The sequence below is a fragment of the Canis aureus genome, chromosome 34 (assembly GCF_053574225.1).
Source record: "Canis aureus isolate CA01 chromosome 34, VMU_Caureus_v.1.0, whole genome shotgun sequence".
Lineage (NCBI taxonomy): Eukaryota > Metazoa > Chordata > Mammalia > Carnivora > Canidae > Canis > Canis aureus.
Window position 1 is genome coordinate 33376917 of NC_135644.1, and position 24005 is coordinate 33400921.

The 24005-nt window shown below is 48.9% G+C and overlaps 1 long non-coding RNA gene across 1 annotated transcript in view; it reads left to right on the top strand.

The window, feature by feature from the left end:
- Window positions 1–959: 959 nt before the first annotated feature.
- The window catches only part of LOC144304760 (uncharacterized), a 478638-nt gene continuing 455592 nt past the window's right edge, over window positions 960–24005 (top strand). Inside the window, exon 1 of the long non-coding RNA XR_013371724.1 lies at window positions 960–1643. This is a non-coding gene — a long non-coding RNA (uncharacterized LOC144304760). The remainder of the gene's footprint in view (window positions 1644–24005) is intronic.

Here is a 24005-nt window from a genome sequence, read left to right on the forward strand (position 1 = left end):
AAACCACACGGTCATTCTCTTTCCTGACTGACTTATTTCATTTAACATGATCCCTCTAGTTCTATCCATGTCATTGCAAATGGCAATATTTCCTTCTCTTTAATAGCTGAGTTCCATTCCTCTCTCTATGACCATCATCTATCTCCCATCCTTTTTATCCATCATCTGCCACAGGGCACCGAGGCTCCTCCCACAGTGTGGCTACTGTGGACCCGGCTGCTGTGTACATTGGGGTGCAGGTGTCCCAAGTCTCACTGCATCTGTATCTTTGGAGTGAAATCAGGCCGTTCACCTGCTGTTCTCAGGATGTTACAAATAGAGTCGCCCTGAAGAGCCTCCACACTGTTTCCAGGGTGGCTGCACCAGCCCACAATCCCGCCCACAGTGGAAGAGGGTTGAGTGGGTTTTGCGGGACGTGGTAAAACTCTGGTCCACATTTCATTTCGCGTCCTGTGGGCTCCAATTCCTTGTCCTTAAGTATTTCTGGGGAAGCCAGGTGTTGGGTTCCGTTTCAGTGAGACGTTTCCAAAGCTAACAGGCCACAGCAGGAGCCTGGAAGGAGGCAGGTGTGGCCCCTGGAGCGCTGCTGCCTTCTGCACAGCCTCCTGCAGCGCCTGAGCGTCCTGCAGGGGGCACCCGAGCCCAGGCCCCACACAGCGGGCATGAATGTGCAGTAGGCCTCCTCTGCCTGCACTAACAGGAGCCAGCCTGTGCTGGGGAGGCCTGAGGAGGACGTGGGGACACGTCCACACTGATGAGCCGCAGCTTCAGGAAATTGTGGGCTCGCATCCATGCTGAAAGGAGACCCTGGGCCTCCTCAGGACCCACGGGGCGGCTTCAGGAAGATGTGGGCCCGCATCCACGCTGACAGGAGACCCTGGGCCACCTCAGGACAAGAGTTGAGGCTTCTGGAAGCTGCGGGCCGCATTAATGGTGTCAGGAGCCCCGCCCTCCTCAGAACTTTCGGTGATGCTTCGGGAGGACTTTGTGGCACATCGACACAACAGGATGCTGAATCCTTAGGACCCCTGGTGTTTACTTGGGGAAATATGGGATGCATCCATGCGGACAGAAGACCCCAGGCTTGTCAGGGACTGTGGTGAGGCCTAAGAAAAATGTGGGTGCCGCATCCACACTGACAGGAGTCTCCAGCTTCCTCAGGACCCACTGTGAAGGTTTGAGAAGATTTGGGGCCACATCTATGCTGACAGGAGCTCCCAGCATCCTCAGGTCTTATGGTGAGACTTGAGGAAAATGTTAGGCCACCTCAAAACTGACAGGACCCCTGTCCTCCTCAGGACATGCACTTTGGCTTCAGGAAATATGGGGCTGCGTCTATCCTGTCAGGAGCCCACAGCTCCTCAGGACGTGTGGTGAGTTTTCTGGGGGACGTGTGGCCATGTCCAGGCTGACAGGAGCCCCGGGCCACCTGAGGACCTGCTGTGAGGCTTCCAGAAGATGTGAGGCATAGTCCACAGTGACAGGAGACCCAGCGTCCTCAGGACCCTCTGACTATGACTCAGGAACAATTGGGGCCACGTCCGCACTCACAGGAGCCCTGCTTCCTCAGGCCCCTCTGGAGGACTCTGGAGGCGTTGTTGGGGGTCACGTCCACATCAGAAGGGACTACTCAGAACCACAGGGTAAGTGAATGGGTAGAATGAATGGTAGGGTCAGGGGAGGGGAGGCAGTTGGTGGTTAGGCTTAGGTTAGATGTTAGGTGTTTGTGATTAAGCTTATGGTTTTGGAATACAGGTTAGGGTGAGGGATAAGGGTAAGAGTCAGTGGTTAGGAGATAGGATGGGAGTTAGGGATTAGGGAACGGGGTTAGGGTGAGTTACAGGATTTAGAGTTAGGTTTCGGGTTTAGGCTTTAGGGATTAGGACAGGAGGTTTGGAGGTGGGGTTAGGGTTATGGTTACAGTTAGGGTTGGGCTTAGGTTTGTATTGAGTGTTAGGGGTTAGGGTGTGAGTTAGGGTTAGGGGTAAGTGTTAGGGGTTAGGGTAAAAGTTAGGGCTAGGTTTAGGGTTAGGGCGAGGATTAGGTTTAGGATAGGTGTTAGGGCTAGGGTTAGGGTTAGTGTTTAGGGATTAGAGTCAGGTCAGGGTCAGGTTACGGTTTTTTAAAAGGGTAAGAGATAGGTTTAGGGAGTGGTTTACGAGTTAGTTTTAGGGTACAAGTTAGAGTACAGTTTGGGGTATGAGATAGGATTAGTATTAGAGGGTTAGGGTTAGGGTACAGGTTAAGGTTAGGAATAGGATTTGAGTACATTAAGTTAAGGTTAGGGTTAGAGGTTAGGGTTAGTTTTAAAACAGGGGTCAGGGACAAGGGTTTCGAATAGGTTTAGGAGTTAGGGTGAGGGTTGGCAGGAAGGTTCACTGAATGTGTTTTGGTCTTGGGGTTTGTGTTTGGTTGTCGATTAGTGATGGGTCTTGTTTAAGGGTGAGTTTAACATTAGGATTAAGTGTAAGGTTAGGGTTATGTCTGTGTATGGTTAGAGTTTGGGTCCTGGCATGTGCCTGCACTGGGACTCCTAGTATCTTGGGCCGTTGAGTTTTATGCACTCTATTTAGGTTTTGGGTTCGAAGATACCCTGACTCCACCAAATTAGTGGCCTCCCCAGAGACTCAAAATCCAGGCTTCTGATGGGATCAGAATAGACATGACAGGCTTCTTCCAAGCTGAGCTAAGGAGGGGATTTGTGGCTCTAAATACTCTTTATTTGGATTTTTAGTTGCCTTTCTGATTTTTTCTCTAGTGCGCACATGTTTCATCAATACTACCAATTATTATTTTAAAGTTTTACTTGAATTCCTGTTTGTAAACACAGTATGATATAGTTTCAGGTTTACCACTTAGTGATTCAACACTTTGATACAACGCCTGATACTGGTCACAGGTGCCCTCCACTGTCCCCAACCCCTGATTCCCCATCCCCCCACCTTCCTCTGGTATTTATTAGTTTATTCTCTGTGGTTAAGAGTGGGTATCTTGGCTTGCTTCTCTCATCCCCCCTGAGCCCATTTGCCAGTTTGTTTGGTTTCTTAAAATTCACCTGTGAATGCAATTGTATGGTATTTGGTATCTGTCTTTCTCTGACTGAGTTCATTTAGCATAAATCCTTTCCACTCCTTCCACATCATTGTAAATGGCTTCATTTCATCCCTTCTGATGACCGAGTGATGTCGCAGTGTGTATATTTACCACATTGTCTCTGCCCGTTCATCTGCCGATGGACGTAGGGCTGTATCCACAGTTTGGCTGTTGTTGATAACGCTGCTAGAAACACTGAGCTGCGTGTCCCCCTCGAATCTACTAAAGTACTTTTGTGTCCTCAGGGTAAATACCTAGCTCTGCAAATTTGGAATCATAGGTTAGCTCTATTTTTAACTTTTTTTAAATTTTTTTTATGATAGTCACAGAGAGAGAGGCAGAGACACAGGCAGAGGGAGAAGCAGGCTCCATGCACTGGGAGCCCAATGTGGGATTCGATCCCAGGTCTTCAGGATCATGCCCTGGGCCAAAGACAGGCACCAAACCACTGCACCACCCAGCGATCACCTATTTTTAACTACTAGATGTCCCTCCACACTGTTTTCCACAGTGGCTACTTCTGTTCGCATGCCCACCAGGAGTGTAAGGGAGCGACCCCTTCTCCATAGCCTCACTAAAACCTGTTTTTTCTTGTGTGGTTAATATTAGCCATTATGATGACTGTCAGGTGAACTATCATTGTGGTTTTGATTTGCATTTCCTTAATGGTGGGTGATGCTTAGTGTCTTTCCTTGTGTCTGGTCGCCATCTGGCAGTCTTTCAGAGAGAAAGTCCATTCATTTTACTGCCCAGCTCCAGTTGCATAATTTGTTTTTAGGATCTTGAGATTTATATTTGCTTTATGTGTTTTGCATACTAACTCTTTAGTGGATGTGTTGTTTACCAATATCTCCTTTCATTTTGTATGTTGCCTTTTAGTTTTGGTTGTTTCCTTCACTTTGCGGAAGCTTTTCAATTTGATGAAGTCCCAATAGGATTTTTGCTTTTGTTTCCCTCACCTCAGAGGCATATCTAGAAAGAACATCCAATGGCCAATGTCAAAGACTTTGCTGTCCATCTTTTCTTCTTTATATGGTTTCAGGTCTCACAGTTAGGTCTTTCATCCATTTTGAATTTATTTTTTATTTATATGGAGTAAGAAAATGGTCCAGTTTCATTCTTCTGCATGTGGCTGCCTGGTTTTCCCAACACCATTTGTTCTTATCCTGGGGTCAGGGTTAGGGTTTGTTGAAGAGACTGTCTTTGTGCCATTGGATATTCCTTCCTGCCTTATTGTCCATTAATGGATCATAGAGTTACAGGTTTGTATCTTGTTTCGGCTTTCCATTCTGTTCTATTGATCTAAGCATCTCCTGTTGGGAGATTCTTGATTTCAGATTCAATTTCTTTGCTGGTTATCTGTCTGTTCAAGTTTCTTATTTCTTCCTTTTTCATTTTTGCTATGTTATATATTTCCAGGAATTGATCTATTTCTTCCAGGTTCTAGGTTCCTGGCATATAATTTTTCATAATGTTCTCTTATAATCGTTTGTATTTCTCTAGTGTTGGTTGTTATTTCTCTTTTCTCATTTGTGATTTTATTTAGGTCCTTTCACATCTTTGTATTTGTTCTCTTTTTTAAAGATTTTATTTATGTATTCATACGAGAGACAGAGAGGCAGAGTTATAGGCAGAGGGAAAATGAGGCTCCATTCGGGGAGCCTGATGTGGGACTTGATCCCCCAGGACCCCGGGATCATGACCTGAGCCAAAGCACATGCTCAACCAGTGAGGCACCCAGGTGCCTTGCTGATTCAATTCCTTTGCTAGTTATGAGTCTGTTCACACTTTCTATTTCTTCCTATTTCAGTTCTGCTCATTTGCTCATTTCTAGGGATTTGTCCATTTCTTTCAGGTCTCCCAGTTTGCGCATAATCTTTCATAGTATTCCCTTACCATTGTCTTATTTTTCTGGTGTTGATTGTGATCTCTCTTCTCTCATTTGTGATTTTATTTATTTAGGTCTTTTCTCTTTTCTCATTGATAAGGCTTGCTAGGGCTTGATCCATTTTCTTAATTATTTTAAAGAAACAGCTCTCAGTTTTGTTTTTCCATTCTACTGTTTTGTTGTTCCTATATTGTTTATTTCTGCTCTCATTTTTATTTTTTCCCTTCTTCTGTAGGCTTTAGGCTATGTTTGCTATTTCTTTTTCAGGTCCTTCAGGTGTAGGGTTACGATGTGTATTGGAGACTTCTTGTTTCTTGAGGTAGGCCTGTATTGGTATGCACTTCCCTCTTAGGACTGCCTTTGGTACATCCCAGAGGTTTGGAGAAACATGTTTTCATTTTCGTTTGTTTTATATTTCCTCTTTAATTTCCTGGTTGCTCCATTCATTCTCTAGTAGGATGATCATAAACTCAACGTATTTTTGGTCTGTCCAAATTTTTTCTTACTGTCAACTTCAAGTTTCATAGCGTTGTGGTCCAAAAATGTACAGGGTGTGATATCAACCTTCTTGTAACTGTTGTACCTGTTGAGAGCTGTTTTGTGGGCCTTGATATTATCTGTTCTGGAGAATGTCCCATGTGCAGTTGAAAGGAATGTGTATTCTGCTTTCGGATCGAATATTCTGACTATATCTGTTGAGTTCCTGTGGTCCAGTGTGTCAAGGCTATTGGTCACTTGTTGATTCGGCTAGACGATCAGTCCATTGCCATAAGTGGGTGTTGAAATCCCCTGTCAGTGTATTATTACCAGTGATTTCCTGTATGTTTGTTGTTAATTGGTTTCTATATTTAGGTACTCCCATGTTGGCAGCATAAATATTTAGTTGTTTGATCCTGATAGAGTGTCTTTTTAATTATGAAATAATGTTCTTCTTCATCTCTTCTTACAGTATTTTTCTTCCTTTTTGAGATTTAAATATTTTATTTATTTTTTCATGAGAGATACACAGAGAAGCAGAGGCAGAAACATAGGCATAGCGAGAGGCATGCTCCCCTAAGGGAGTCCGATGTAGGACTCGATCCTGCGATCCCAGGATCACACCCTGAGCCGAAGGCAGATGCTCAACCACTGAGCCACCAGGTGTCCCCCAGGGTTTGGTTTCAAATCTCGTTTGTCTGATATAAGTATGGGTCCTCCAGCTTTCGTTTGATATCCATTAGCGTGGTAGATGATTTTCCCTCCGCTATCAATCTGCTGGTGTGTATAGGTCTAAGGTGAGCATCTTCTAGGCAGCATACTGATGGATCTTGTTTTTTTAATAACGATTTTATTTATGAGAGAGAGAGAGAGAGGCCGAAAATTAGGGAGAGAGAGAAGCAGACTCCCCACCAGGAGCCCCATATGTGACTCGATCCCAGACTCCAGGATCACACCCTGAGTCAAAGGCAGATGCTCAACCCCTTGAGCCACCCAGTCATCCCAGATCCTGTGTTTTAAGCCACTCTGATACCCTATATCTTTTGATTGGAGCATTTAGTCTATCAGCATTCAGAGTGATTATTCAAAGATATGAACTTTGTGCTTTTCTGTTACCAGAAGAGTTGGTGTTTCTGGTGACGTACTCTGGGCCTTTCTAGAGTTGTTGCTTTTGGTCTCTTTTTTTCCCCCACTAGAAGAGTCCCTCTTAAAATTCCTTACTGGACTGGTTAAGAGGTCATGAACTCCTTTATATTTTGCCTGTCTGGGAAAATCATTATCTCTCCTCTCCTCCTGAATGACACCCTTGCTGAAGCAAGAATTCATACAAATTGGACTCCAATAAAAGAAATTTAAAAACATAAAATAAATTTTTGGTCTTATGATTGAGGAAAATGGCATCTAGGAGGTAAACCAGAAGCTGAAAGAGCGGAGGACAGATTTCACCGTCTGTAGCCTTCACAGGGACATGATGTTCTTCCAAGGAGGGGCCTCCCCTCCGTAGGATGCTTCCTGCCCCTCTGTGCTCCTTGTTGGAACCCAGCAGGCACATCTCTGTGCCTCCAGCACCTCTGCAGTCATGGTTTATTGCGTCTTTCATGTATCCTATTGGGGACCACAGCGTCGTGTATGTAACCATCCGGCTGCTGTTAGACAACATTGGGTGGATTCCAACTTTTGTTGGTTGTGTGGTGTGTGTGTCTATCACATGTAGCTATCACGTGCAGCTATTGGATCCTCTGGCTGGGTCACCCAAATGGCGAAATGGTTGGCACAACATCATTTGTGGTGCTGGCGCTGGGCGGCTAGCTAGGCTCTCATGGCAGACCAGTGGCTCGCGCGTGCAGTGATTTTCCGCTGGAGGGTAGGCTGAGCTGTAAGTTCCGGCTTGGCCATATTCCCATGTGCGGAAGTGGGTCCTCCCATGCGCTGTCTGCTTATCTTCTCCCTGATGCCTCTCCAGCAGGGAGCTAGACCTCGGGGCCATCCTGGCGGGAGCTCCTGAGGAGCCAGCTGCCCATGGGGGGGAGCCCTGAGACTGCCTGTGTTTGGGAGTCTGGGTGGGGACGGGGCTGGGGTTCTTCGGTCCCCTGTGCTGCCTGGCCTTCAGGTAGAGCCCCATGCTCACCCAGCCCCTATTCACTAAGGCGAGGAGGGTGCCCTCCACATGCTGGTGTGAGAGATCTAGCACCACAAAGGTGTGCACGCCGAGTACACCTTGTGAGGGTGGCCCACGTGCGTGAGCTGCAGTGTGGGACCCAGTAAATTTAACAAAAATCCTTTACCCATGGACAAGCAGAGCAGGACTGATTCCATTTTGTGCTCCACCAGCCATCTCCCCTATGACCCCAGGTGACCTGCTTACGGCTCTAAGGCACTCCCCCACCCAACTCAAGCCGCTGGGCACACCCTAATCTGAAATTGGCTCATAACAATGTAACCCTGCATTGTGCCACACAAAGCTGGGCGCCTATTCTGACCAAAGTAATAGGCCAGTTCAAGTCGATACTAAAAGGTAAAGTGTAATTCAATCAGCCACCTGCGTGTGGACAAAAATGACTACGAATCTTTCAGCATTCCCATGTGCCACTGGCTCCTATAAAGCTGCTACACCTCTTAGTCTCGGGGTCCAAATCCCCACTCCTCTGTGTCTGGTGCACTTGCACCCAAGCTCCAGCTTGTAAAGAAACCCTCGGGAGTTTGCATCGGTGTGGGCTCCTTGGTGGTTTCTCGGATTAGCAATCTTGGGCACAATAGAAGGGCCTGTTGTCCTGACATCCCTTCCAGGGCCACGCTACCGCCCCGCAGGCCCTCTGTGCCCCAGGCACACAGGCACGGGGATATGGCGAGGGGAGGAAGTGCCCCGGAACCCAGCCAGCCCTGGCCCCCTGGACAGAGAGAGCACAGACCACCCAGGTCTCTTCCACAGACACTGGTGCCCTGAGGTTCCCTGGCTGTCACTCTGTCCCAGCCCCTCCTGGCCTGCTGGGCACAGGCTGAGTCCCAGTAAAGTCTGTAGGGCCTGACCCTGGCGTCTGGCAGCCCCTGGAAGGCATGTGAGGATGTCAGCTGGGTGTGACTGGCAGCGCCACTGTAGGGGCTGTTTGGGGCATGGATGTAGCCCCTCCTCCTCTCTCGGGGTCTCTCCACGCCCTCTGCTCAGAGTTCTGGGATACACATAAATGGGCTGGCTGTGCATTTTCGCACCACAACACTTTATTGACGATCTACAGCAATGGGGCTCAGAGCCGAGGGCACGTGCTTTCCCCTAGGGAGGGAGACCTTTCTGTCCTTTAGGGGAGGGCAAGAATCACATGTGAGGTGGGGACGGGTGCTGGAGTCCCCCACCTGGAAGCATGTTTGGACTCCGGGTGGGGACGTGTCCTGAGGTTTCAGCAAGAGAGACGGTTCTGAGGGCAGCAGAGCTGAGCTGAACCTGAGCTCATGGGCTCCTGCACTGTTCCCCGCAGGGTAGCTGTACCCCGGTCTCGGGGCCCTGGGGCCCCAGAACCTGGTGGAGCCTGTCTCCTAGTGTGGGTGTGGGTGGGGCCCACCGGCCTACCCCTTCTCTCCCCAACATTGGGTGTCCCGGGATTCCTAGGGCTGCCCTAGGTCAGCGACCTGGATCTGTGGGGCACACCCAGGGCCCAAGAGGCCACATCCAGCTGTGGGAAGGCTCTCTCAGCCTGGGGCCAGAATCCAGGGCTGGCCAGAGCCATGGGGGGCTGGATCCCATTAGTCTTTGTGTTGGGCCTGGGAGGGCTCAAATCACCCCAACCCCACAGAGCCCGGGGCCAGGCCAGCCCATGTCCCTCTGGGTTAGGGGCTGGTGTCCTATGCAGGGTGTGCCGCCCTCCAGGAGGGACAGTGGGTGGAGGCAGGACACAGTGGGTCCTCTGCACCACTCACCTGCACCCACCTTGTCTGGGGCTCCCTGCCTTCCCCCTTCCTGCAACCCCTGGGTACTCTATGGGAAACCGGGTCTTCTGATGGGAGCAGAGTATCCAGAGAAACCCGGTGAGGCTTAGTATGTCCCACAGGGGGCAGATGCCCAGGGTCCTTGCTGAGGACAGATGCTGTGGGGGTGGATGTTGTGGGGACAGGGGCATGATGGTGGTGGAGTGTGGGGGATGGTTTAGGGGGGATGGTGGGGGGAATAGTGTGGGTGGGGATTGTGTGGGGCTGTGTCGGTGTGAGGGGGATGATATAGGTGTGATGCTATTGGGGATGATGATGAAGGGGGATGGTGTGGGGGTGGGGAAATAGGGGATGACATGGGGGTCCTGCCGACACAGGGCATCCACTTTCTCTCAGACGCACATGGATTCGTCTACAGATAAAGGCGATCCCAGTCTGGGGTTTGCTGTGACACCTGCCCCTGGGGCCCCGTGTGGTCAGTGCAGGGCGCTGGCTGGACCGGGGGCATTATCTGGGGGTCATTATACTATGTATGTTTACAAATTGCAAATTGTCTCAAATTAAATGCATAGAATTTAGATATATATAAAACACCAAGTGTGGGTGTCACCCTGACCCATCCAACCCTCATGGGAATGATGTGTGTCCTGCTCTAGCCACAGCCATGCCGCCTGGCCCGCAGGTCCAGTTACTGCCCTCCACGGGCCCCACCGCAGCCCCCTGCTTCTCAAGGGGCCGTCCCTCGCCCCTGTGTGGTTCAGCTCCCATGGAAAGCCCTAGAGGCACCGACCTAGTGACCCCCTCAACCCCGAAGCCCCGGGAGTTTGGGCACGGGTGTCATCCCCTTCACCCAACCATACAGTGGTGTGTTGCTACCTGCTGTTGCTTCCCCCGGCCTCTTAAGCCCCGTGTTCCCTACCCAGAAGCCCCTGGACCTCCCCCAGGGCCTAGAAGCCCCCTGACTCAACAGCCTCTCCCCACCCTCTAGCAGTCCCAAAACTTGATTTGGCTGCCAAACATCTTGTTGATGTCCAGGTCTATCTGCGTGATGTCCCTGGAGGAGACGAGGCCTCCTCCTTCATTTCCTGTGGGAAAACTGGGGAGGAGGAGCCGGCGTCAGGGACACAGACACCGGCCAGTCACCAGCTGCCATCCTGGGCAGGGAGCCCTGGGGCCACCATAGGAGTGTGTCCTGCTGAAACCTCCTTTCTTCTCCTGGGAGGCCGGGGATGGCCAGAGTGCCGACCGTGGCTGTAGGACCTCTGTGAGGGGCTGTGGTGAGCCGCTGTGGGCAGGAGGTGACTGAGGGTCAGCCTGGGTGGGAGGGGACAGGGTATCAGCCCAGGTGGGGAGGGGACTTGGGGGTGTTGTGCCCAAGATTGCAAGTGCCCAACACTTGGGGGTGTTTTGCCCAAGATTGTCCAAGCCGACACCGATGCAAACACACGAGGATTGATTTACAATCTCGAGCTTGGGTCCAAGTATAGCCCACACAGCGGAGCAGGGACTTGGACCCTGAGGTGGGTTTTAGCTTAGTTTTAAGGGCTGGTCTCGGGGTCCTCCAGAAGGGCTGGATCAATTCCTCAAGTTCTGTTTACATTTTGATATGAGGCCTTCAAGGGCATTGAGCTTTGTTCTCATTCTAATATGGGGCTTTCTGGGACCTTAAGCTGTAAGATTTTTTTCTTTTTTTCCTGTAACTGAAGTAATGTAAATTTTAGCTCTTATACACAGGGTCCTGGAATGGCAGTACTTGAGCTTACCGTGAACTTAAAGTGGAACGGCCTCAATTTTCTCAGCCTCCCCATAGACAAGTGACTGAAGTTTCAAACTCCAAATTTTAGGGGCTGCCCTGGTGGAGACCTGTTCTCTTCCTGACCGGGAGGGTGTCCTCGCACTCCCGGCCTTTGCTGGTCTGTCCCAGGAACTGGGCCCCATGACTGCACAGGGGTTTGCAGCTTATGGCCACATAGGGCAGACAGCTGGCTCGAGCCCCGCTGCTCTCAGCCGGGTTCCTGCTCCTGTGCCTGGGAACAGTTGGCGCCACCATCCTTGGGACCCCTGGGATCCTGAGCCCACCCTGTCGCTCCAGGGACTGCCCCCCACTTCTCCACCTGAACACCTTAAGGCTGGTGTGTCCCCCACTCTAGGAGACTTCTGAAAGTTCAATTTTTGTGCACTGCTGCTTATAATATTGTGAGTAGATTCGTCAGTTGGCTCTCTGCCCTTGTGGGATCCGGGGCTATGTCTCTCCAAGATCAACTGATTGATTTTTTTAATTTTTAATTATTTATGATAGTCACAGACAGAGAAAGAGAGGCAGAGACACAGGCAGAGAGAAGCAGGCTCCATGCACCGTGACCCCGACGTGGGAATCGATCCTGGGTCTACAGGATCGCGCACTAGGCCAAAGGCAGGCACCAAACCGCTGCGCCACCCAGGGATCCCTGATTGATTTTTTTAAGATTTTATTTTTCTGTAATCTCTACAGCCAACATGGGGCTTGAACTTGCTACCCCAAGAAAAAGAGTCCCATGTTCTTACGAACCACACTGAGCCGGTCAGGCTCTCTTTGATTGATTGATACATGTTAATTGAAGCAGGGGTCTTGCATGTGTCAGGGCAGAAACTGAGCCCACGCTTTGAGGTGTGGTGGAGACATTTGGACCTGATCAATGTGAAAGAAACCATAGCTTCCCTGGGAGCCCAGGGAGCAGGGCCCACACACGTGAAAAGTTGATAATTTCCTTTACTGTAGTAGTTATTTTACTATTTATTTAAAGTGCTATTCAATGATAAATGTCAATCTAGGATTGGGATACAGTGAGAACGTTCTAGGATTCGGAGGTAACTAAAGCTTCCCGTCAAGGACTTAATGTTCCAGTTGGATACAGAGATAGTCAAGGAAGCAAAGAGTTATGAAACATGGCACTGGGGTGCCTGGCTGGCCTGGTTGGGGGATCTTGATCTCAGGGTTGTGGGTTTGAACTCCATGTTGGGTATAGAGAGGACATTAAATGAAAATATTTAACAAATAATAAATGGATGAACAAATAAAGCATGACATCAAAGGTAAGTGTTTGCTTATGTCTCACCTGCGAACTATTCTTGCACTACTTGGCCCAGATGACGTCCTCCAGAAAGGATAGTCCCACCCTAGTGGAAGTGGGCGTCTTTCATTGTAAGACCTGTGGTTCCCCTCATTCTGCAGGGAGAGAAGAGCTGTGAAGCCACGAGTTCGGGGGAACAGCATACACCTAGGCAATGACCATTTCTGAACTCGGTAGCCAAAGCTCAGCCTTCTTTTAGGATGCGATGTCATAACGAAGCCTCTTTGGTCATTGTCTTGGATGCAGGGTGGAGGCTAAACTAGAATTAGGAAGAACAAAAGAGGAGGAAAACCAGAAGCTGAAAGAGAGGAGGACAGATCCATCCATAGCCTACACAGGGACCTGGTGTCCTTTCCTAGGAGGGGCACCCCTTCCTAGGATGCTTTCTGCCTCTCTGTGCTCCTTTTTGAAACCCGGCAGGCACATCTCCATGCCTCCAGTACCTCTGCAGTCATGGTTTATAGAGACTTCTATGTATCCTATTGGGGACCACAGCGTCATGTATGTAACTATCCGGCTGCTGTTTGACAACATTGGGGGGATTCCGACTTTTGTTGGTTTTGGGTGTGTGTGTGTCTATCACAGGCAGATATCACGTGCAGCTATCTGATCCTCTGGCTGGGTCACCCAAATGCCGAAATGGTTGGCACAACATCATTTCTGGTGCTGGCGCTGGGCAGATAGCTGGGTTCTCCTTGCTTACTCGGGGCTCGCTCCTGCAGTGACTTTCCTCTGGAGGGTCAGCTGAGCTTGAAGTACCAATTCTGCCAAATTCCCATGTCCAGCAGGGGGTCCCGCTGAGCGCAGGCTGCTTCTCTTCTCCCCGATGCCTCTCCATCAGGGAGCCAGACCTCAGCGCTGCCTGGGGGAGATCCTGAGGAGCTGCCCATGGCGGAGAGCCCTGTTGCTGCCTGTGTGTGGGAGTTGAGTTGGGGTGAGGGCTGGGGTTCTCGGTCCCCTGTGCTGCCTGGCCTTGTGGCGAGCCCCATGCTCACCCAGCCCCTACTCACTAGGGCAAGGAGGGTGCCCTCCACACGCTGGTGTGAGAGATCCAGCACCACAAGGTGTGCAGGCTGAGTCCACCTGGTCAGGGTAGCCGAGGTGCATGAGCTGCAAGTGTGGGACGCAGGAAAGTTAACAAAAATCCCCTAATACTGGATAAGCAGGGCAGAACTGATTCCATTTTGTGATACACCCGCCACCTCCCCTATGACCCCTACATGAGCTGCTTATTGCTTAAGGTGCTGCCCCACCCTAGTCAGGCCGCTGGGCACACCCTAATCGGAAATCAGCTTATAACAATGTAACCCTGCTTTGTGTCCCCCAAAACTGTGTGACGATTCTGACCAAAGTAATAGGCCAGCTCAATTGGATACTATAGGGTAAGGTGTAATTCAATCAGCCACCAGCTTGTGGACCTGCATGATCGTGCAACTTTCTGTGAATCCCATGTGCCACTGGCCCCTATAAAGCTGCTATGCCTCTTAGTCTCGGGATCCACGTCCCTGCTCCTCTGTGTTGGGTGCAATTAGACCCAAGCTCCAGCTTGTAAAGAAACCCTCGGGAGTTTCCATCGTTGTGGGCTCCTTGGTGGTTCCCCTGATTTACAATCTTGGGCACAACACTAGGGCCTGGTGTCCTGACATCCCTTCCAGGGCCACGCTGACCACCCCACAGGCCCTCTGTGCCCCAGGCACACAGGCACGGGGATGCGGGGAGGGGAATAAGTGCCCCGGAACTTGGCCATCCTCGTTCATCAGGACAGAGGGAGCACAGACCTCCCAGGTCGCTGTGCACAGACCCTGGTGACCAGAAGCTCCCTGGCTGTCACTCTGTCCCAGCCCCTCCTGGCCCAGTGGGCAGAGCCTGAGTCCCAGGAAAGTCTGTGGGTCCTGACCCTGGCATCTGGCCGCCCCTGGAAGGCACGTGGGGACGTCAGCTGTGTGTACCTGGCGGCGCCCCTGCAGGGGCTGTTTGGGGCCTGGATGGTGCCCCCTCCTCCTCTCTGGGTATCTCTCCATGCCCCATGCAGAGTTCTGGGAGACACAGAAATGGCCTGGCTATGCATTTTCGCACCACAAAACTTTATTGACTTTTTTACAGCAAACGGGCTCAGAGCCTAATGTGCGCCTTCCCCTGGGGAGGGAGACCTTTCTGTCCTTTAGGGGAGGGCAAGAATCACACAGTCTGGGGGGGGGGCGGGTGCTAGAGTCCACATTGTGGGGTCATGTGTGGACTCCGGGTGGGGGCGTGTGTCCTGAGATTTCAGCCTGAGTGACTGTTTTGAGGACAGCAGAGATGACCTAGACCTGCAGCTCATGGGCTCCTGACTGGGACCCACAAGGCAGCTGGACCCCGGCCTTGGGCCCTCTGGGGCCCCAATACCCAATACCTGGAGCCTGCCTCCTGGTGTGTGGTCGGGTGGGGCCAACTGGCCTATCCATCCTCTCCCTACCCTGGGTTGTCCCGGGATCCGCCAGCCTGCCCTAGGTCAGTGACCTGGATCTGTGGGGCACACACAGGGCCCAAGAGGCCACGTCCAGCTGTGAGAGGGGTCACTCAGCCTGGGGCCAGAATCCATGGCTAGCCAGGACCATGGGGGCCTGGATCCCATCAGTCTTTGTGTTGGGCCTGGGTGGGGCTCAAATCACCTCAGCCCCCACAGAGCGCGGGGCCAGGTCAGCCCAGGTCCCTTTGGGTTAGGGGCTGGTGTCCTGTGCAGGGTGTGCCGACCTCCAGGAGGGACAGTGGGCGTAAGCAGTGCCCAATGTGTCCTCTGCACCACTCACCTGCACCCACCATTTCAGGGATCCTTGCCTTCCCTCCTCCCTGCAAGCCCTGGGTTCTCTATGGGACAATCGGGCTTCTGATGGGAGCAGGATATCCAGAGAACCCTGGGGAGGCTGAGAATGTCCACAGGGGGGCAGCTGCACTGGGTCCTTGCTGGGGGCTGGTGGTGTGGTGGTGGATGGTGTGGGGCAGGGATATGATTGTAGTGTTATATTAGTCCGGTACAAATATTACCTAATGAATCAATATTAAAATAGTCGCATTAACCAAAGACCATACGTTATTCAGATTTCCTTAGATTTGGTAAGTTACTATCCTTCATATCACATTCCATTTGTACTCTTGTTTTCTTAGGCTCCTCTGGATTGTGACAGTCTTTCAACCTTTCCTTGTTGTCGTTGAACTGGAACACTTTGAGAAGTAGAGTATTTTGTAAAATTTACCTCAGTTGGGATATGTCTGTTTTTTATCTCATCATTGAACTGTTTTTGTGGATTATATACAGAGATATAATGTCATTTTTATTATATCATATAAAGGATAGATATTATCAACATGATTTATCAGTCTTGGTATTGATCTGATCATCTTGCTGAGGTAGTGTTTGTCAGCTTTCTCCATAGTAAAGTGATATTATTATTATTATTATTATTTTTATTTTTATATTAAGATTTTCATATTATATTTTGTAGAAGGAAGTTACTATGCGTATTCCACACATAAGAGTGGGAGGCAATGCTAATCAACTTGAGGGTGGAATGTCTGGACAACTTCTTTGAAATTCTACTACATGGGAGATTTCTCTTCCTTCTGTTTGTTTCTTTTTCAGGATGTTATTTATTTATTTGAGAGAGAGAGGAGAGAAAAACCATTAGCGAGAGGGGCAGATGGAGAGGGAGAAGCAGGTTCCCTGCTTCAGGGAGCCTGCCTTGGGACCTGGATCATGATCTGAGCCTAACGCAGAAGCTTAACTGACTGAGCCACCCAGATGCCACTTTTTCTTTCTTTCTTTCTAATAATAAATTTACTTTTTATTGGTGTTCAATTTGCCCACATAAAGAATAACACCCAGTGCTCATCCTGTCAAGGGCCCCCCTCAGTACACGTCACCCATTCACCCCCACCCCCATCCTCCTCCCCTTCCATCACCCCTAGTTCATTTTTCAGAGTTAGGAGTCTTTATGTTTTTTCTCCATTTTTGATATTTTCCACACATTCCTTCTCCGTTCCCTTATATTCCCTTTCATTCTTATTTATATTCCCAAAGTGAATGAGAACATACAATGTTTGTCCTTCTCCGATTGACTTACTTCACTCAGCATGATACCATCCAGTTCCATCCACATTGAATCAAATGGTGGGTATTTGTCGTTTCTTTTTTTTTTTTTAATTTTTTTTTGTATTTGTCGTTTCTAATGGCTGAGCAAGGCCCACCTTTTCTCTCTCTTCATCATCTGAGTCTCCTATGATAGGAATGTTATTGTTTTAATAAGTGGCTGAGTTCCCTATGTCTGCCTTTGTGGTCCATAAACTTTCTTGTTTTGAAGGCATCAACTTGGGACTGCATCTCAGTTATATCATTTTTAACATTGGCCTGACTAGATTTTAGTTCTTTTATTTCTACAGTAAGGGATTCTCTAGTTTTCTTCTGTGCTTTTTTTCCAGCCCAGATGCTATCTTTATAATCATTGTTTTAAACTGTAGTTAGACATCATATATGTGTATTGATGAACCTCACCTCCCGTCCTGATCTCGGGGTTGTGAATTCTAGCCATGGGCTGGGCCATGGATGAGGCGCGGAGCCTACTTAAACAAACCAGACTCAAGGGGGGTGGTCCCGGCATAAGCTGAAGGAGCAGAACAGAGATTCTAGAAGGAATTGTGCTCTGATACAACTGATTTTTTTTAACTTAATTTAATTTAAACCCAATTAATTAACGGATAGTGTATTATACTTTCAGAGGAAGAATTCAGGGATTCACCAGTTGGAGATAACAGCAGTGCATGTGACATCACGTGCCCTCCTTCATGCCGGTCCCCTGTGATCCCCTCACCTGTCCCCTAAACTCCAGCGACCCTCAGTTTGTTTCCTATAATTAAGAGTCTGTATTTCCTGCATCTGTTTTCATCTTATTTGTTTTTCCTTCCCTTCACAGATGTTCATCTGCTTTGCTTCTTTAATTCCACCTATGAATGACACCCCACAGTCATTCTCTTTCCCGACTGACTTATTTCACTTAACATGATTTCTCTAGTTCTATCCACGTCATTGCAAATGGCAAGATTTCCTTCTCTTTGATACCTGAGCACCATTCCTCTCTCTATGACCATCATCTATCTCCCATCCTCTTTATTCATCATCTGCCTGAGGGCACTGGGATACCTCACACAGTGTGGCTACTGTGGACCTGGCTGTTGTGGACATTGGGGTGCAGGTGCCCCGAGTCTCACTGTATCTGTATCTTTGGAGTCAGCTCCAGGCCCTCCACTTGCTGGTCGCAGGGCGTCTGTATTTGTAACTTCCTGAGGAGCCTCCACACTGTTTCCAGGGCGGCTGCACCAGCCCGCAGTCCCGCCCACAGTGGAAGGGAGTTGAGTGAATTTTGCAGGACTTGCTAAAGTCTGGTCCACATTTCATTTTGCGGTCTGTGGCCTCCAATTCCTTGTCCTTAAGTATTTCTGGGGAAGCCGGGTGTTGGGCTCCTTTTCAGTGAGACGTTTCCAATGCTAACAGGCCCCAGCTGGAGCCTGGAAGGAGGCGGGTGCGGCCCCCTGCACCAGCAAGCCGCCTCCTGCACAGCCTCCTGCAGCGCCTAGCATCGCAAAGGGGGCGCCCAAGCCCAGGCCTCACCCAGGGTGCACACATGTGCAGTAGGCCTCGTCTGCCTGCACTAATAGGAGGCAGCCTGTGCTGGGGAAGCCTGATGAAGACATGGGGACGCATCCACCCTGATGAGCCACAGCCTCCTCAGGACGCGCAGGGAGTCTAAAGGGGGATATTGGGCTGTGTTCACACTGACAGGAGCACCGGTCCTCTCAGGACCCTCGGTGAGGCTTCAGGAAGATGTTGGCCCGCATACACCCTGATAGGAAACCCTGAGCTACCTCAGGACCCGCGGGGAGGCTTCAGGATATTGTGGGCCCGTATCCACGCTGACAGAAGCCCCTGGGCCACCTCAGGACCCGCGGGGAGGGTTCAGGAAGATGTGGCACCGCGTCCACTCTGGCAGAAACTCCCAGGCCCCTCAGGATATAAGTTGAGGCTTCTGGAAGCTGGGGGCCGCATTCAGAGTGACAGGAGCCACAGCCTCCTCAGTACCCTCAGTGACATTTTGGTAGTACGTGTGGTCATGTCCACACAAAAGGACGCTGACTTCCTCAGGACCCCTGGTCTAGTCTTTGGGAAATATGGGTATGCGTCCATGCCAGCCTTGTCAGGGCCTCTGGTGAGGCTTAAGAAAGATGTGGGTGCCGCATGCACACTGACAGGAACCTCCGGCCTCCTCAGGACACACTGTGAAGTTTTGGGAAGATTTGGAGCCCTGTCAATGCTGACAGGAGCCCCCAGCCTCCTCAGGTCTTATGGTGAGGCTTGAGGAAAATGTGGGGCCACATCAACACTGATAGGACCCCCGTCCTCCTCAGGACCTGCACTTTGGCTTTGGGAAATATGGGGCTGGGTCTATGCTGACAGGAGCCCACAGCTTCATCAGGAACCACAGTGAGTTTTCTGGGGGATGTGAGGCCATGTCTAGGCGGACAGGAGCCCCCGGCCTCCTGAGGACTTGCTGTGAGGCTTCCAGAAGATGTGAGGTATAGTCCTCAGTGACAGGAGACGCGGCGTCCTCTGGACCCACTGACTATGACACAGGAACACGTGGGGCCATGTCCGCACTCACAGGAGCCTGGCTTCCTCAGGACCCCCTGGAGGACTCTGGAGGTGCCGTTGGGGGCCACGTCCATATCAGAACGGACTCCTCTGAACCACAGGGTAAGTGAATGGGTAGAATGAATGGTAGGGTCAGGGGAGGGGAGGCAGTTGGTGGTTAGCCTTAGGTTAGATGTTAGTTGTTAGTGATTATGCTTATGGTTATGGATTAGAGGTTAGGGTGAGGGATAAGGGTAAGGGTCAGTGGCTAGGAGTTAGGATGTGGGTTAGGGGTAGGGATAGGATTTAGAGTTAGGTTAGGGTTTAGGCTTTAGGGATTAGGGCACCAGTTTTGTAGTTGCGTTTAGGGTTATGGTTAGAGTTAGTGTTGGGGTTAGGTTTGCAGTTAGAGTTAGGGGTTAGGGTGTGAGTTAGGGTTAGGGGTTAGAGTTAGGGGTTAGAGTTAAGAGTTACACTTAAAGTTAGTGCTAGGTTTAGGGTTAGGGCGAGGGTTAGGATTAGGATAGGAGTTAGGGCTAGGGTTAGGGTTAGTGTTTGGTTAGGGGTTAGGGTTATGGTCAGGTCAGGGTCAGGATATGGTTTTGGAAAAGGGTAAGATATAGGGTTAGGGAGTGGGTTAGGGGTTGGTTTTAGGGTACAGGTTAGGGTACAGTTTGGGGTATGAGATAGGTTTAGTATTAGAGGGTTAAGGTTACGGTACAGGTTAAGGTGAGGAATAGGATTTGAATACCTTATTTTAAGGTTAGGGTTAGAGGTTAGTGTTCGGGTTAGATTTAAATTAGGGGTCAGGGTGAAGAGTTCATAATAGGATTAAGAGTTAGCGTGAGGGTTGGCAGGAAGGTTCAGTAAATGTGTTTTGGTCTTGGGGTTTGTGTTTGGTTTTTGATTAGTGATGGGTCTTGTTTAAGGGTTAGGTTAACATTATGATTAAGTTTAGGGTTAGGGTTATGTCTGTGTATGGTTAGAGTTTGGGTCTTGGCATGTGCCTCCACGGGGACTCCTCTATCTCGTGCAGTTTAGATTTATGCACTCTATTTAGGTTTTGGGTTCAAAGATAGCCTGACTCCACCAAGTCAGTGGCCTCCCCAGAGATTCAAAATACAGGCTTCTGATGGGGTCAGAATAGACATGGCAGGATTCTCCCGAGCTGAGCTAAGGAGGGGATTTGAGGCTCTAAAGACTCTTTATTTGGATTTTCAGTTGCCTTTCTGATTTTATCTCTAGTGCACACATATTTCATCAATACTACCAATTATTATTTTAAAGTTTTACTTGAATTACTATTTCTAACACAGTATGATAGTTTCAGGTTTACCACATAGTGATTCAACCCTTGAATAGAACGCCTGGTACTGGTCACAGGTGCCCTCCTCTATCCCCATCCCCTGATTCCCCATCCCCCCCACATATCTCTGGTATTTATTAGTTTATTCTCTGTGGTTAAGAGTGTGGTTTTTTTTTTGTTTGCTTCTGTCATCGCCCCCTCTGCCCCTTTGCCAGTTTGTTTGGTTTCTTAAAATTCACATGTGAATGCAATTTTATGGTATTTGGTATCTGTCTTTCTCTGACTGACTGAGTTCATTTAGCATAAGTCCTTTCCACTTCTCCTATGTCATTGTAAATGGCTTCATTTCATCCCTTCTGATGACCCAGTGATGTCGCATTGGGTATATTTACCACATCGTCTCTGCCCATTCATCAGTCGATGGACATCTGGGCTGTATCCACAGTTTGGCTCTTGTTGATAATGCTGCTACAAACAGTGGGCTGCGTGTCCCTCTTTGAAACTACTAAACGACTTTTGTATCCTCGGGGTAAATACCTAGCTCTGCAATTTTGGAATCGTAGGGTAGCTCTATTTTTAACATCTTTTATAATTTTTTTTTATGATAGTCACAGAGAGAGAGGCAGAGACACAGGCAGAGGGAGAAGTAGGCTCCATGCACTGTGAGTCTGACATGGGATTCCATCCCGGGTCTCCAGGATCGCGACATGGGCCAAAGGCAGGTGCTAAACCACTGCACCACCCAGGGATCCCCTTTTTTAACTTCTCAAGGACCCTCCACAGTGTTTTCCACATTGGCTGCACCTGTTCGTATTGTGATGTATTTCCCCCTTCGGACTGCTTTTGCTGCATCCCAAAGATTTTGAACGGTTTTATGTTCATTCTTATTAGTTTTCATGAATCTTTTTAACCCTTCCTTAATTTCCTGGTTGACCCTTTCGTCTTTTAGCAGGATGATCCTTCACCTCCACGTGTTTGAGCTCCTTCCAAACTTCTTGTTGTAATTTAGTTCTAATTTCTTTTTTTCATTATTTTATTATTTTTTTAATTTATGATAGTCACACAGTGAGAGAGAAAGAGAGGCAGAGACACGGGCAGGGGGAGAAGCAGGCTTCTAGCACCGGAAGCCCGACGTGGGATTCAATTCCAGGTCTCCAGATTCACGCCCTGGGCCAAAGGCAGGCGCCAAACTGCTGCGCCACTCAGGGATACCTTAGTTCTACTTTCAAGGCATTATCGTCTGAGTATATGCAGGGGACAATCCCAATCTTTTGGTATCGGTTCAGACCCGATTTGTGCCCCAGTATGTGGTCGATTCTGGAGAAAGTTCCATGTGCACTTGAGAAGAATGTGTATTCAGTTGAGTTTGGATGTAAAGTTCTGTAGATTTCTGTAAAATCCATCTGGTCCAGTGTATCATTTAAAGCTCTCATTTCATTGGATATGTTGTGCTTAGAAGACCTATCGAGGGTAGAAAGAACTAGATTGAAGTCACCAAGTATAAGTGTATTATTATCTAAGTATTTCTTCACTTTGGTTATTAATTGTTTTAAATATTTGGCAGCTCTCACATATGGGGCAATATATTGAGGATTGTTAAGTCCTCTTGTTGGATAGATCCTTTAAGTGTGATTTAGTGTCCCTCTTCATCTCTCACTACATTCTTCGGGGTAAATTTTAGTTTATCTGATATAAGGATGGCTACCCCTGCTTTCTTTTGAGGAACATTTGAATGGTAAATGGTTCTCCAAACATTTATTTTCAGGCTGTAGGTGTCCTTCTGTCTAAAATGAGTCTCTTTTAGACAACAAATTGATGGGTCCTGCTTTTTTATCCAGTCTGAAACCCTGCGCCTTTTGATGGGGTCATTAAGTCCGTTCACATTCAGAGTTACTATCAACAGATATGAGTTTAGTGTCATCATGATATCTATTCAGCCCTTGTTTTTGTGGATTGTTCCACTGAACTTCTTCTGAAAGGGGAATTTTAAGAGTCCCCCTTAAAATTTCTTGCAGAGCTGGTTTGGAGGTCACATATTCTTTCAGTTCCTGCCTGTCTTGGAAGCTCTTTATCTCTCCTTCCATTTTGAATGAGATCCTTGTTGGATAAAGTATTCTTGGTTGCATGTTCTTCTCATTTAGGATCCTGAATATATCCTGTCAGCCCTTTCTTGCCTGCCAAGTCGCTGTGGAGAGGTCTTCTGTTACCCTAATGCTCCTCCCCATAAAGGTCAGGGATTTCTTGTCTCTTGCTGCTTTAAGGATCTTCTCTTTATCTTTGGAATTTGCAAACTTCACTATTAAATGTGGAGTTGTTGGACGGTTTTTATTTATTTTAGAGGGGATCTCTCTATTTCCTGGATCTTAATGCCTGTTTCCCTTCCAGATTAGGAAAGTTTTCAGGTAGGATTTGTTCAAATACATATTCTGGACCTCTGTCCATTTCGACGCCCTCTGGAACCCCAATTAAACGTAGGGTTTTCTTCCTCAGGCTGTTGTTTATTTCCCTTAATCTGTCTTTCTGGTCTTTTAATTGTCTGTCTCTTTTTTCCTCATTTTCTCTCTTTGCCATCAACTCGTCTTCTATGTCACTCACTTTTTCTGCCACCTCGTTAACCCTTGTCGTTACGACTTCTAGTTTGGATTGCATCTCATTCAATTGATTTTTACTTTCTGCCTGGTTGGATCTAAATTCTGCAGTCATGAGTCTATTGAATCCTTTATGCTTTTTTCTAGAGCCACCAGTAGCTGTATAATAGTGCTTCTGAATTGGCTTTCTGACATTGAATTGTAATCCACACTTTGTAACTGTGTGAGAGAGGACTGTTTCTGATTCTTTCTTTTGAGGTGAGGTTTACCTTCTAGTCATTTTGCTCAGTGCACAGTGGTCAAAAACAAATTGTATTGGGAAAAGGAGAAAAATAGAGGAGAGAAAGAAGGAAAGAAAAGAGAAAGAGAAAAAAGAATAAAGGAAGAAAGAAGGAAAAAAGAGAATAAAAAGAGAAAGAAAAAGAAAGAAAGGGGGAAAAGGTTGGGGGAAGCCATCAGAAATGAAAAAAAAACATGGGGGAGTCTCTTCTTATTCTGTATACTTTAAGTCCCTTGACTTCTCCTGGAACTTGTCCGTCTAGCTGGTCTTCTGGGGGAGGGGCTTGTTATGCTGATTTTCAGGTGTTAGCCCTTTGGGGAGCTGCTCTGCCCCCTGCCTGGTGCAGGGCTCAGTGGGGGTTGTTAACCCCGTGAGGCCCCAGGAGGAACAATCCCAGTGGCAGAGGCCAGTTGTGGAAACCTGGATTCAGCCCCAACAGTTACTCCAGAGCAGTCTGTCTGACGGTTCAGGAGGCTCCGGGGCAGGGCCTCTGATCTCCTCAGCTCTGGGAAGGAGGGTCCTTGTGGTCCTGGGACCCCACGGCCTCTGCATGTCTCAGGCGAGGCCAGATCCTGGGCTGTGTAACGGAGTCCTGTCCTCCGGGGCCTGCACTCTTGAATTCGAGCTCCCGGCCGTGCAGCCGCCTCTCCACCAAACCACCTCCCCAGCCCCACTGAGCTGCTCCTG